This window comes from Quercus robur, chromosome 2 (genome assembly GCF_932294415.1).
Source record: "Quercus robur chromosome 2, dhQueRobu3.1, whole genome shotgun sequence".
Taxonomy (NCBI): Eukaryota; Viridiplantae; Streptophyta; class Magnoliopsida; order Fagales; family Fagaceae; genus Quercus; species Quercus robur.
In genome coordinates this window covers 61,835,639-61,850,289 of record NC_065535.1, presented here as the reverse complement: position 1 = coordinate 61,850,289, position 14,651 = coordinate 61,835,639, and positions in this window count along the sequence as shown.

Here is a 14,651-nt window from a genome sequence, read left to right as displayed (position 1 = left end):
ATTGAACAAGAGCTTGCAACAATTGCATCCACAATCAAAGACACGTCTGTTTCCTTCCCTTTCATAGGGTAGAAAGAAAAAGAAAGAAAGCATTTATTGACACAACTCCAATCCATAGAAAGATCCCATAAGACAGCTACACAAGCCTCCCACATGGTTGTCTACACCCCTTACCAACCCAGGCAATCATTGTATAAAGATCTGTATATACCCTTAGCCTCCCCGTTTTTATCCAACCCTCCAAGTCAAAATTTTCAACCTCTACCCACAATACATCCTGATTACAAGTCTACTAGAGAATATAAGACTAACCCTAAGCTAACCATGGACTAATCTAAGATTAATATGCTGTCCTAAAAGTACATGGGTCTACCAAAGCTTGAGTTTGGAATGTCTATAGCTTAATGTGGCACTAATGCTACTCGATTCACGTGGTAAGATTTTGTGTTGGTTGGTATGACAAAACTACCATGACAAATAGGATCCTATGTCAATACATTGCATAGAATTACACCACTTAAAAACAAGCTATATGTGGGTAGGGCTGATGTGGTAGCACCTTGTGAATTTTTATTTTTACTTTTTATTTTTGAGATGCTTGAAAGTTGAATCCCTTCAACCAACCATAGTGACGCTGTGAAACCCCTTTTGTGAGTGACTCCATAGTCTATAATATGCTTGCAAAGGCTTGTGGACACATGTAGACAGACTTGGATTAATTAAAAGTCGTAGACCCACAATGTTGTTCAGCCATATGAAACATTGAATAATGTTTCCCTGTGTACCTTGTTTGGTGACCATGCCTATGTAACTTGGCACTGGAAATTACCCCACCACTACCATATTGTCCACCTTATTCTTTAGCCGAGTCACTCATTCACATCTGGGCACGTTACGGCCGATTCAAGAGATGGGAAACCGTGGTGATGGTTGAAGGCAACGGCAGATGACCGCGGTGCCTCATGGCTTGATGGAGGACCTGGTGTCTTCGGTTCTGTCTTCGAGTGCAGCGTCTATAGTTGGTGAACGCGAAGAACAGTTCTGGGTCAAGCTGGGGTTAATTGGTGGCGACGAATTATTCTGTGAGTGAATACGATTGTTACGATTGTTTGCGTTTCTGAGCCAAAATCTCCGGTACCATGAAAGTTTTCTCACGATTGTATGTGATAATTGAATGATGAGTAAAGTATTAAAGAGAGAGCACACACTTTTTCATGGGTAGGCCTAACCATCTACGGCTACATTGAAAAAGCAAATACCTATTGTATTAAACTCGTGTGTTACAATAAATTCAGTTTAGAATGTATGACTAACTTTAGGTTAACCAAGACCTAACCTAAAATTAATATGCGTGTCCTACAATTACAGAAGCCTATTTGATTTTTAACTATTTTTCGAAATTAATACAATTAGTCTTAAAGATCAGCTAGCTAGTAATCATTTAAAGACCTCTCCATCTTACCACAAACCTCCCATTCAAATAAATTTTGGGCTTCATTGTTAGAGTTTATTAAAAGCGTTATAAAACAAATTCTAATTTTTTAAAGATTAAAAACAAAATATTGTTTTTATTATTTAAAAAATGTGTAAAATAAAGCGAAAGCTCAAAATCAATTTTTTTAACCTCAGCATTTTGACTGGAAATCCCTATACATACGTATACAAAACAAATCCCCTCGTCTTCGCCATACCCGCCCATGACTAACAAATCCAAAACCACACTCCTCAAGAATCCCCTCACGTCATCAAGATAAAGATAATTACGATACTCAAACAACTAATCAAACTCGTCCTCCAAAATAACATATAGAATCTCAAAGATTTATCTCAAAGCTAATAAACTAATCTGACAACAATCAAAGTTACAACAAAACGTTATATTGTTCAATTTTTTTTTTTTTTTTTTTTTCATTAGATGCAAATTTTGAAAAATTCATTGTTAGATTACATTTTTTTTTTTCTTATATCATTTATACTTAAAAGATTTCAAGACAATTAAAAATCAATAATTATGTGATCAATTAAATGTTTAACTTTCAATTTTTTTTTTAGTTTAAATCATGCATAAAAGATGAGTCAATAAACAAATAGTAAATAACATCGGATTGTTACAAAATTTAACATTAGATGTAGAATTTTCAAAAAATAAATCCGCTAAAAAATTATTAGGTAAACTTAAATGTTTTCTCTAGAAAAATAAGCATATTATAATTGTCAATCTAATTTAATAGATTTCATTCTTTAAAAAGTAGAAAATTGGTTGATAAATTGGATATTAAGGAGGAGGTGAGTGATTATTATACATTCTATAGTACATTGCATTTTTTTTTTTTTTTTTTGTGTGTATTTAAAAGACGAAAAAAATATTTAGGTTTTAATGCATAGTCTTATAAAAAAAAATAAAAATAAAATAAAAAGTTTTAATGCATCGTTGTTGTTTATTTACGTAATAAGTGATGCCATCAGCCTCACTAGAAAACAAACGAGGCCCCGCGTAAACGCTATGATAGTGAAATTAGTCAATCAAGGGTGGGAGCGGAATAAAAGTGCCTTAATTATTTGATTTTTTTTTTTTCTTGTCTTTTTCTTAAAGGACAAGTAGGGCTTCCATTGCTTGCACCTCATCACATGCTACAAGGCTTATCCAGTCATCCCCCAATTTCAGGATTTATTATTTGTGTACAAATTTTATATATATATATATATATATATATATATATATCACCCCGTAAAGAATTTAAAAAGCACACATATATGATAGATACTAAAACCCAAAGAATCAATAAATCAATGAAAGATTAGAGGTATACCTTAGATGAGCAAACATAAATAAATTACCAACAAGTCATGTGCACACTCGACACACGGCTTAGACGAATTTTCCTCTTTATGTTTCTCCTTTTAAAAGGGCTCTCGATGGAGGTAAGCAACCCTAATTTTTAGAAAGAATTATCTAAGTTCTGTCTAACATTAAGAGTGAAAAAAGGACTTAAAAGTGTGTGTGTGTATATATATATATATATGTATATATTAAACATCCATCTATATGGATTAAGATTAAAAACCTGCGCTCTAACTTACATCAAACTGGGACTTAAGTTCAATAAAATAATGTATACCAATTAAGACCCAATAATGAATTTGATCCTAACATACTAAAGCTCCCTCAGGTAAAATATCTGACTCACATTCAAACTTATATTACCACTAATTTCTGAGGCAGGGTGAAGGTGGATCTTAATTTGACTTGAAATTAACACTCATAGGAAGCTTTGTCCTTTTGAAGAGAAATAATATACCACTGCATATATATGCGGGTTCCGTCAAGCTTAGTAGCGTAACTTGTGAAAATTGAACATTAAAGTGTTTAAAGACTTGGATTTGAAAAGGATAGGAACTGTTTACCAAAAATTAAAAACAGAAATGGATTGGCACTGACTACTGAATATCAGCATGCCTTTTTTGACATGGGTACAAGAATTCACATGGGCTAAAAAATTTAGCTTTTAACCCACCAAAGAATTACTGTCTATTTTAGTATACCCCACCTAATTAACTATACACATCATGCATCTCATTTATTTATTTTTTTTTTGGATCATGCATCTCATCTTCTATTTTAACACAAAACACATTAAAATTATTATAAACAAACCATTAAAATAATATAAACGGCTTATTAATATCAGCCACACCATGAGAGAGTGAAAAAATATTAAAATACTAGTAGTAACTTGATAAATTTTATTTTTTATTTTTTTATTTTAGCACTTCGGTATGTAGCATAATATTTGGTATTAGAGCTACTTAAAATAGCATTTTTGTTAATTTAGCAGCACCAATATGAATGCTCTAAAGACACCTCCACTAGAGAAGTACCGATTCTTAATTGTTTTAATTAAGGATGTGTATATTCCAAAGAAAATGGATTAGAGTTAATTGATCTGTAGCTCATTCCCTTTAATTTAAGGAAGTATTTCAAGGAAGCACAGGCAGATTATGAAGAAAACAGATTAAGAGTTTGTAAGAGCTCTCATTCTATCTCATCCCCAGAATAAATTTTTTGGGTATGTGTAAAATCTAAAATGGTCCCCAACTCCCCATTTTTCAAGAGCATAAACAAGTTTTGTTTTCATCAAACTTCAAATAAGTATCCACACTAATATTAGTGTACCATATGGTCCCCAGCAGTTTCATATCCCAGGACTAGGAGTAGGGGTTGCATAGCTTTTCATATTCAGATGATACAAATATGTTCATAGTACTAACGGGACCACGTTTATGAAAATTTAATAAGTTTAGACCTAAATAGTACAGCACTATAGTGAAATAATAATAAATCACAAATAATAATAAATCACAACTACCAACAACATTTTCTTAAAATTTTCATTTCCCTTAAGGAAGGACCACAAGAGCAATTAAAAAAAAAACAAAACAAAGGGGATAGAAATATCCTAATCCCTTTATCCCATAATATGTGTTAGTTGGGTTAAACTTCAACCACAAAAAACTTGAAATTTATACATCGATCTTATAGATGAGATAGTTATTAATCTTTGGTACATAATACCACCCTAAATTATTTATCTGATTATATTTTGTACCATAAAATTTTCAAATGCACATTTTGCACCCTAAATTGTTACACTTATTATACTTTGCACTCTGACATCAAGTTTATTGTTAACTTGGACTTAAAAACATATGACACCATGTGAAAAAACTCAATTGTCAATATTCTCAACCCCTTAAAAACAAAAGAGAAATTACACTTACCTCCCTAAATTATACTCCCAATTACATTTTGGATCCTAAACTTTGAATTTTCGTCCAAATTAACAGTAAACTTGATGGCGGATACAAAGTGTAATATGAAGTATAGTTTATGGTAGTAATGTACAATTTTTCCTTGATATTTTATAGGCATAAAGGGCATAAATAAATAATGTAACCCAATGTTGGGTTTCAAAAAAAAAACATCTATTAGAAAGTTATTGAATGTAAAATATTGAGAAAACATCTCATAAACTCAATGTAACACAAGTAATCTTAGAAATTACTTTAGTTTTTGTTAATGCAATTTCCATATTACCAAAAAAATCTTATAAATTACGCACAAACACGTTAAATGCGTAGAGAACATGGTATATATGAACAACAACCTTATCAATACAAAGATTCCAGGAGCCTCTACAGTATCTAACTTTCAAATAATTGGCCTTTGTAAAGTGGCCTATAAGGTAATCTAAAAACCATAGCCTCAAAAGTGAGAAAGTTATTGAATGTATAATGTACGTTGAGAAAACATCTCACAAACTCAATTAATGTAACACAAGTATTCTTAGAAACCACGCACAAACACATTAAATGCATAGAAAACATGGTATATATGAACAACAACCTTATCAATCCAGAGATTCAAGGAGCCTCTACGGTATCTAACTTTCAAACAATTGGCCTCTGTAAAGTGGCCTATAAGTTAATCTAAAAACCATAGCCTCAAAAGTGAATTAATTCTTCCTAAAATCATCAATCACTCTGTAGCAGGGAGATTTTGTCCTAAGTCAGCTAAATAAAGACAATAACTCGATGTTCACGAGGTCATTCACTCAATGAGTAAAAAGGATAGGGAAAGAAATTATTCGTGGCAACTAGACTTGAAAAGGGCTTTCAAAAAACTGGAATGATTATTCATCATCAATATCCTTTGTTATTTAGGTTTCAATACTCGTTAGATAAAGATGATTGAATAACGCATCTCAATCCCATGCAGCCGCGGCAGCACTTGCTGTTCAGGGGATTCAAATGAACCCCTAGACTTCAAAAAAAAAAAAAAAGTTTATTCTATGCTTAAAAATATTTTTGCATATATTGGCTGAAATCTTACAAACCATAATCATATATCAATACAACTTAAAACTAAATAACAATTAGACATTTAGTGTATTATTTATGTTAGTACGTAATTGAAGAAAAAAAATAGTAAAGTTAGCAATTATTCAAATATTTAATTGGCTAAGTAGACTCTTAGTGTAATATTTATGAATGAATGAATATGAATGTGTGGGTTAATAAATAATATAGTATCAATGGGTTGCATTTTGTCATTTTAGTTTAAAATATTTTTATAAAAATAATGACAACGGCATAAAAATAAATAAATGTTATACAAACTTAATAAAATAAAATGGTCATACGTAACCACATTGACAATAGATAATAAAAACTAATAATGAACTATCATGTAATGATTTAAAAATATGAAAACTCATAGAAGTTGTAAAATTTCATATATTTGCATTTTTTTATGACTCGATATATTAAAGTTTTTTTCATTAAATTTTATTTAATTTAAATTTCTTAATGATTCTCTTGAAAAAAATTCCTAGAGCCGCCACTGACGATGTCTATCTAAGAGTGCCAATGAACACCAACAAAATCCAAAAGTGAAACCTTTGAAGGAGTGGTGGAGAGGATTAAAGGCAGAATTCAAGGGTGGTAGATGAAGGTCATGTCACAAGTTGCAAGGTTCTGCTTGATAAAATTAATGGTCACAGCCTCACCGTAAATACCTAATGTCTTTCTCTTAGCGAAAAGTATGGAATTTAAGGAATTATTTTGGAATATTCCTTTCATTCTCTTGTTTGAGAGTTTTAATGGAGAGAATGAAAAGACTATTCTCTTGTTTAGAAGTTTAAATGAGAGAGAATGAAATGAGTATAAATGAACACTAATTCCCTTCCATTCTCTTAAAACCTCAAATTTTTATTTGCTTCATGAATGAAATTAAATTTAATGAAATTTTCACTAAAACTCTCAAAATACCCCTATATATCCAACCATTTAGTCTAAAATATGGGTCTAACAGTAATTTTGTCATAAAATGATTTTATTTATTTCTCTATGTGTTGCTTCCAAACAAAATTACTTACTTTCAATTCTTTTATTTTAAAACATCCAAATCAGATTAATTACTTTCCATTTATTCTGAAATATGAGATCCACTTATTTTACTAAAACTAAAATTTTTTTGCTGAAAGTACTGTAGATAAAGGTAAAAGTTAGCTGAAATAGTATATTGAGACTCATGAATAGTATCAAAAAGTGCAGTGGGGCTCATAAATAATAACAAAAATAAGCTGAATAGTAAAATAAGTTAGCAAAATTAATCATGTCAAACGGATAATTTATATTACTTAAATACGTTTCATTCCTTTATAAACTCTCAAAATGAACCGTTAGATTTCAAAAGTCATTTTGCTCCAAGCTATATCCTCTAGGACTTCTGGTCGTGGAAAAGAACAAGGAGTGGGGAAGTTTTATTTGTAATCATGGGACTCGATTTGCTAAACTAATATATAGTAGATTTGGAATATATCAAAAAGTTCCAAAACCCACAAATCAAAACACAGTTTTGAAACCCACAAATTACAACAATTTTACCCGCAACAATTTTTTTTCTTAAAAATAAAATAAAATTAACCCATAGCAAATAATAAAATAATATTTTATATATTTTAATAAAAAATATATAATATTTTTACATATTTATAAATAGTTTAGTGCAATTTTTGTCAAAATCCTAAAAGCTAAACCAATAAACACACCACCCGATAATTGAAACATGCCAAAACAGTTGATCCCTTAATCGTCAACCGTTGGAAGCAGCCAAGAGCTATGTAAATTCGTAGATGGCTTGGCTCCGATCATTAGAGCATTCACATCAGTTCGTATAAAAATTCATGTTTATTTTAGCATAGAAGCCTACATTTTTGTATTTTAGACAATCATTTTTCAAAAAAACCCACATTAGATTATCAACTCTACATTCTATTTCATTAAAATATTAATTTTTCTTGATTTTTTAAATTGTGTCTCTTTCTTCACGCACAACAACCACAAAATCCACTCTCTTCTTTCATTTTCGAGATACGTAGAGAATAAAAAAAAAATTGTATGCAAAATAAATAGTGTCAGTGTAAATTTACATAGTTACTATAGCAACTTTGTAAATTTACACATTTTTTAGCTCAACTGATGTGGGTGAGCTTAGGGCTTAAATGTGTAAAATTGAGCACCTTTTCTTTTTTACATTGACTGATGCAAATGCTTTGATGATCAATTTCAGTTGAAACCTGAACAATAGCCCTAACAGTAGATACCTTCTCATGCTTCATCAAATCACATTTAATTCATCTCATACCTCTATGTTAGGATTGATTTGGACCTTACTTTTATCACTACATCTTGTTGGCCACTCTTCTTCTTGTTTTTCCTAGTAATCCATTTAGATTTTAGGGGATCACTAAATCTTGTTAGTCTTTTCAAGATTTCTTTCTTGCACCAACCAAGAAAATTATGAGTAGATTTATCTTTATTTAATGATTCAAGATAAGTATTACAAATCTAAAAGTGCATTTGGTGATATATTTCTTTGAAAATTTTTGATAATTATATACAAGAAATAAAATTTAAACCGTAAAATTGATTCTCTCCATTTATCCTTGAAAATGAGAGAATCATTATTTGAAAAATTGGGGATCTGCCAAGGCATAAAAATTTTGACTTTATCCCATGACGAGCACCATCCTTCACTACTTGAAAGAACATTAGAGCAATAGTAGTAGCTTACCTATATTTTTCTCCCTATTTGTTACTTTCCCTATTTTAGGTAACCACTTTTCCTTTTTGTCTACATCAGATTTTCTATTCTAAACTCTGTTTCATTTAAATCCACATTAAATTCCCCAAAATATAGGTAACTTTGTAGCTTAAATGGGTATGGGTAAGCTGATGTGAAAGGTTTTGGGTGTTTGGTTTCCTATAGTCACACTTTTACCCATTTTAGGTAATCTGCTACCAATACTCTTATTATATGGCCATAAAATTTGTTATTTTGTTAATTAATTTTAGGTAAAGTTGGGATTGGACTAGCTTTTACCCTTGAGTCCAATCTTGAAAGCTCCCACTTCCTTCATCCTAATTTAATTGCTAATAAGCTAATAAAAGAGTTATGTTTTTAGACAAAATGCAACATTTCTTAATTGCATACTTATGCAAATAGTGAGGTTAAGGTCCTTAAATAACAATTTCTAGCCATTTTAAAGTATTATGATCATCTCTATTTGAAACGGGTTAATTTCATAATTCACATCAAATATTACAAACTTAAAAATAGGAGTGTGCAGCCAATCCACCGATCCACAAAAACTAACCTAATCTGATGGGTTGGGTCAATTTTTATGGGTTCGTGGGTTGGGTGCAAGTCAGTAGATTCACAAATCTGCCTAACTCAACCCAACCCACCTAAATTTAATATACATTTAAAATATATATTATATGGTTTTGTTGCATACTCTTTTGCCCATCTCCCTTAATAAATAAATAAATAAACTCCTAGCCTAGTTTCTAATTTATTTAAATCTCATATTATTTGTGTTGGTTTGATATATACACTAATCAAATAGTTTGTGATGGTTTGGTGCTATGCTTAGATGTGTAAGGTTATAAATTTGTTGTTATTTGTGTTAATTTAGTACTATGCTCAAGTTTGATTAGTGCATCAAACCAACACAAATAAGATTATAAATCCTCTGTTATTTTTATTAATAATCTTATAAATTTGTTATTCTAATGCTCAATTTTGTTATAAAATAAAATAATAACAAAATATTGTCCAATCCATGGGTCTAACCCAATCCATGTGGGTTGGGTTAAGTTAAACCCTTGTGATGGGTTAGGTTAGGTAGAGTTTTTTTCAACCCAACCAAAATGGGTTGTATTGAAAAAATCCCTCAATCTCACCCACTCATGCACAACTAGAGTATATTTTGTACAATTTTGAAGAAGTTAATTTAGGCTATATTTGTTTTAGGTGTAAAGGAAATTGGAAAAATATTTTACACGCTTGGCTTAAGGGTGTTTAGGTATTATACATGAAAATACAATGAAACTGAAAATAAATTTCAATTAACCGTAAAATAACACCTTTAGACCCATAAATCATTTTACATATTCATTTTACCTTCATTTCATTTCCGGCCTCTTTCACAACAGCTACCCGAAGAGAGAGAGAGAGAGAGAGAGAGAGAGAGAGAGAGAGAGAGAGAGAGAGAGAGCACTAGAAGCTTCTTCCTCCATCACACTGACTGTCGTCCCTTGTGCACGATCCGTTTGCCGGTGAAGGTAACCTCTTCCTCCTCTCTATTCCTCCTCTCTTTTCTCTCTCCCTCATCTCTTCTTCTCTTCCATTTTGTCTGAGCTCTTCTCTTCCGTCTCTCTCAAACAAAACCTTTGACCAACCAAGGCCGAATCAGACACTGCATGTACCCAATCTAGTGCCTACCATCAAGACCCACACCTGAAACTTCCCAATTTCAAAGCTCCATCAACCTCCCTCGCCATTAATCCACTCTCACTGACCGATCTATCACTGATCATCACTCTCCCACACATTGCCTTTCCAGCCACTTCACTCTCCCTCTGTCTCTCAAGCTCATCCCTCAATCCCACCTTAGATCCACTATCCCTCAATTTTTTGTCTCATATTATTATACCGATTAATGTGTTTCTATTATGGCCAGTTGTTGCTGAATTTTTTGGTAACCCGATTATGGCATTGTTCCTATATTGGACTTGTTAATGGTAATATATATACATACATACATATATATATATATATATATGTGTGTGTGTGTGTGTGTGCGCGCGCGCGCACGTTTGGACTTGTTACAATATATTTTTTCATGTCTGATTAGTACTAATAATGGTAATGGTAGATATAATATATGTATGTGTATTTGGATAGTTGAACAACAATGATTGTGGAGGTATATGTAGACTATGATTTTTTTTGGTAAACCAATTATAGCATTGTTCTTGTATTGGACTTGTTAAAATATATGTTTGGACTTGTTACATTATATTTTTGTTGTCTAATTAGTAATAATTATGGTAATGGTTTATATTAATATGTGTATGTGTATGTGTATTGGATAGTTCAACAACAATTATTATGGAGGTATATGCAGATTGTGGTTGTAGGACCAATGTTGTTGTGTTTGTTGACAGGTATTGTTGTGCTATTTTGTTTGTTGATTGTGTGTTTTGTGCTGTGGATTTACTATGCTACTGTAAATGTTGTATTCTATATATTGACTATGTCTATAATAGCATGCTTGTTTATATACCTCTTATACACAGTATTTTTTATTTTTAAATGAAGAAAAAAAAATCAAAATAGCACTTCTTGTCTCTCAATTGCACCTGTCCTCATTGAGGGGTTGTAATGTTAAAGAAACTGAGGTGTAGAAGATTGGCTAGAGCACCTACTGTTAATCATGCAGCCGAAAGAGAGCACTGCATAAATAATATTCTTCATAGAAGTGAGAGGCATTGTGTAAGTCAGATTAGGATGAAGCCTATAGCTTTCCACAAGTTATGTAATATCCTCATTGAAAGAGAGCTTATATGGCAAACTGCTCACGTGTCCATTAGGAAGCAAATACTGATGTTTTTACACATCATTGTTCATAATGTGAGGTTCCATGTAGTTGGTTGTCGGTTCCATAAATTGATTGAGATTGTTCATAGATATTTTAGGATTGTCCTTAAAAAGGGGTTTTGAAATTATATATATTTCTAATAAGACTACCTAGTGAAAATACACCCCCAGAGATAAGGGAAGGCAGAAGGTTTTACCCATATTTTAAGGTAAATATTGGGAATTATTGAATTTTTGTATATTATGAAAATTTTATGTAATTTTTAAAGCATGATATCTGTCAAAAATTAGCTAGGACTATGTTGGAGCAATAGATGGTACACATGTTCATGCATATGTACCACCTGAAATACAAGGAAGGTTTCATGGTCAAAAAGATGGAACCACCCAAAATGTGTTAGCTGCCATTAGTTTTGATTTGAAATTCACATATATCTTGGCTGGATGGGAAGACAGTGCACATGATTCTCGTGTGTTAAATGATGCACTCACTAGACCAAGGGGATTTACAATTCCCGAAGGTATTATAGGAAGACTTAAAGTAGTTTTAGCATGTTGTGTCATTCATAATCACATTATGGGGTTGATCCTAGTGACTATATTATGGAAGCTGCAATGCATCAAGAAGATTCTAGAAGAAGAGAACTAGAAACGCGTTTACATCGGGACTCTACTCAAGAAAGTAGAGAATGGAATGTTATAAGAGATGAGATATGTCAAGCCATGTGTTAGGAACCCATGAATAGAACTCACCCTTGAAAACCGGCTTGCAAGGGGAGGGTGCCCAAGAGCTTATAAACATAAGATTAAGCTTATATTTAATCCATGTGGGACACTAGGATCATAACACCATGTGAACTGATTATACAATGAGTACAGAATAGTAGTATATGTGTGATTGAATTTTCTATATCTTCAATGTGTAATGTATTAATCTATGGTTGATGTTGTACTCTAATATGTTAACTATGTATTGTGTAAAGACAATATTTACTATGGTCTTGGTAGGTGGATTGAAGTGACTATATTGTAGTTTGCTGTAATGACAATTATCTTATGTTTTTGTTAATTATTACAAATATTGGTTTGGTTGTTTGTGCAACTTTGAAGGTTGATTGAAGATGATAACCCATTGTTAGTGTTATGCATATTTGTATATATGTTTATTTGCTGCAGTCATTGTTAAGTATTTAACAATACCTGTTTGGTTGTTTGTGCAATTCTGAAGCTTGATTTTAGATAAAAACTCTTTGTTAGTGTTATTTATATTTGTATACGATTTTAAATGTTACTCTCATTGTGAAGTGTTATGTTTATATGTAGCAATGTTGAAAGAGAATGTGGAGTCTAAGCAATTCCGATGGTTACCACCAATGTACACTACCATGCTTACATACTTGCCGAAGAGGCTATGAAAGGAAATAAGCCCTCCAATACTTTTAAGGCAGGCTCCTTTGCTATGTAGCTAAGACTATCTCTACGAAATTTGGAGTAGAGTGTTACCCTTCATTTGTTGAGAACTGGCTCCAGACTTTGAGGACTATGTGGTGTACCATCCAAGAACTTTAGAAGAAAAGTGGATTTGGATAGGATGACAACTTGAAGATGATTACATGCGATGCCAGAACATATCAGGAGGAAGTTATGATATGCCATTAAACTCTATATGTTGAATGTATGTTGCTTTTGCTATTCTTGAGATGTGTGATGCCTTAAATGTGAATAAATATTGAAATCCATATGTTCAACATATCAGGGGGATGATGGTTACAAGTGAATTTTGAAATATATATGTTTATCTTTTCTCTTACAGGCTCATTGCAAACATGCTGAGTTCTTGAACAAAAGGATTGAAATGTATGATGAGTTGGCAATTGTTGTAGGGAAGGATATGGCAATAGGTAGTTTTGCCAAGTCTTATGTTGATCTTGATTTAAAACAAGAGAACATTGATGACACTGAGAATGTTTCTGATAATGGCAAGGATGGTGTTGTGGATAAGGGGAAGAATGGTGTACAATCATCCACCATAGGATCAACAATTTCAAAGTCCCGCAAGAGAAGTCATGCACCTCTTAGTGATGACGGTGTTTTCACTGATCTCTCTGAGCAGTTAAGGAAATTGTTGTGGCCTTGAAATCTATCAACCAAGGGCCTGTTGATTACACTCATCTTTATGCTAAGGTAATTGGCATGTCGGCGAAAGGGTATAGTGAAGATATGCTTGCAACTGCGTTTGATCATTTGTGTGCAAACAAGAAGGCAGCTAGGGGATTTTTGGCAAAGAATGCTAAGCTTCGAAATTTTTGGATGGATGGTTACTTTTTAGTCAGCTCTAATGACTTTGAATGGTGTTGACTTGTAATGGTAGGAATTTTTGTGATGGTGCCATTTTTACTCTTCACTTGTGATGGTACCATTTACATGACAAATATGGATTAACTATAAACATCAACTAGTATAACTAGGCTATGTATGTATTAGTAACCTTGGACTTTTGATGGTGGTACATATATTTTGTGGACTATTATGCTCCAAGGGATAACAGTTACATACCTTGACTACTAAAATGTAGTATGTTGTGGACTTGGGATGATACAATGACCCAACTTATGTATCTTCAATGTTGTTGTGTAAGCTTGGTGGGTATAGGTGTAACGTTCAGGTACCTGTCGTAGGTATCATTTTTGTAGACCATGGAGGTTTATACTTCCGATAGTGAATGTTACATTCGACATAGATATGTACTCATGTACCAAATATTATAAATCGTAATTCCAATGTTTATCTCTTCCATTTGTGTAGTGGATGCTTTGCAATTTTCCAAGAAGGTGAAATTTTTCTTGGGGAGATGAGTTTATATATATTTTTTTTTAAATTATTATGCACAAACCAAATATTGGAAAATAAATACTAGAAAAAAAAATTCCATCCAAGACAAACACCGGAAATCATTTTCACTCATATTTTCTAGATCGCAACCAAACATCCGGAAAATATTTTAAACTCAGAAAAAGATTTACACAGGAGCCAAACACAGCCTTAATATGAGTTTTAATAATATATGTCATTAGGGTATATATTAGTAAACTATCTTTAAAAAAAATTATGAAAAAACAAAAAAGTTACTAACTTTTTTTACAAC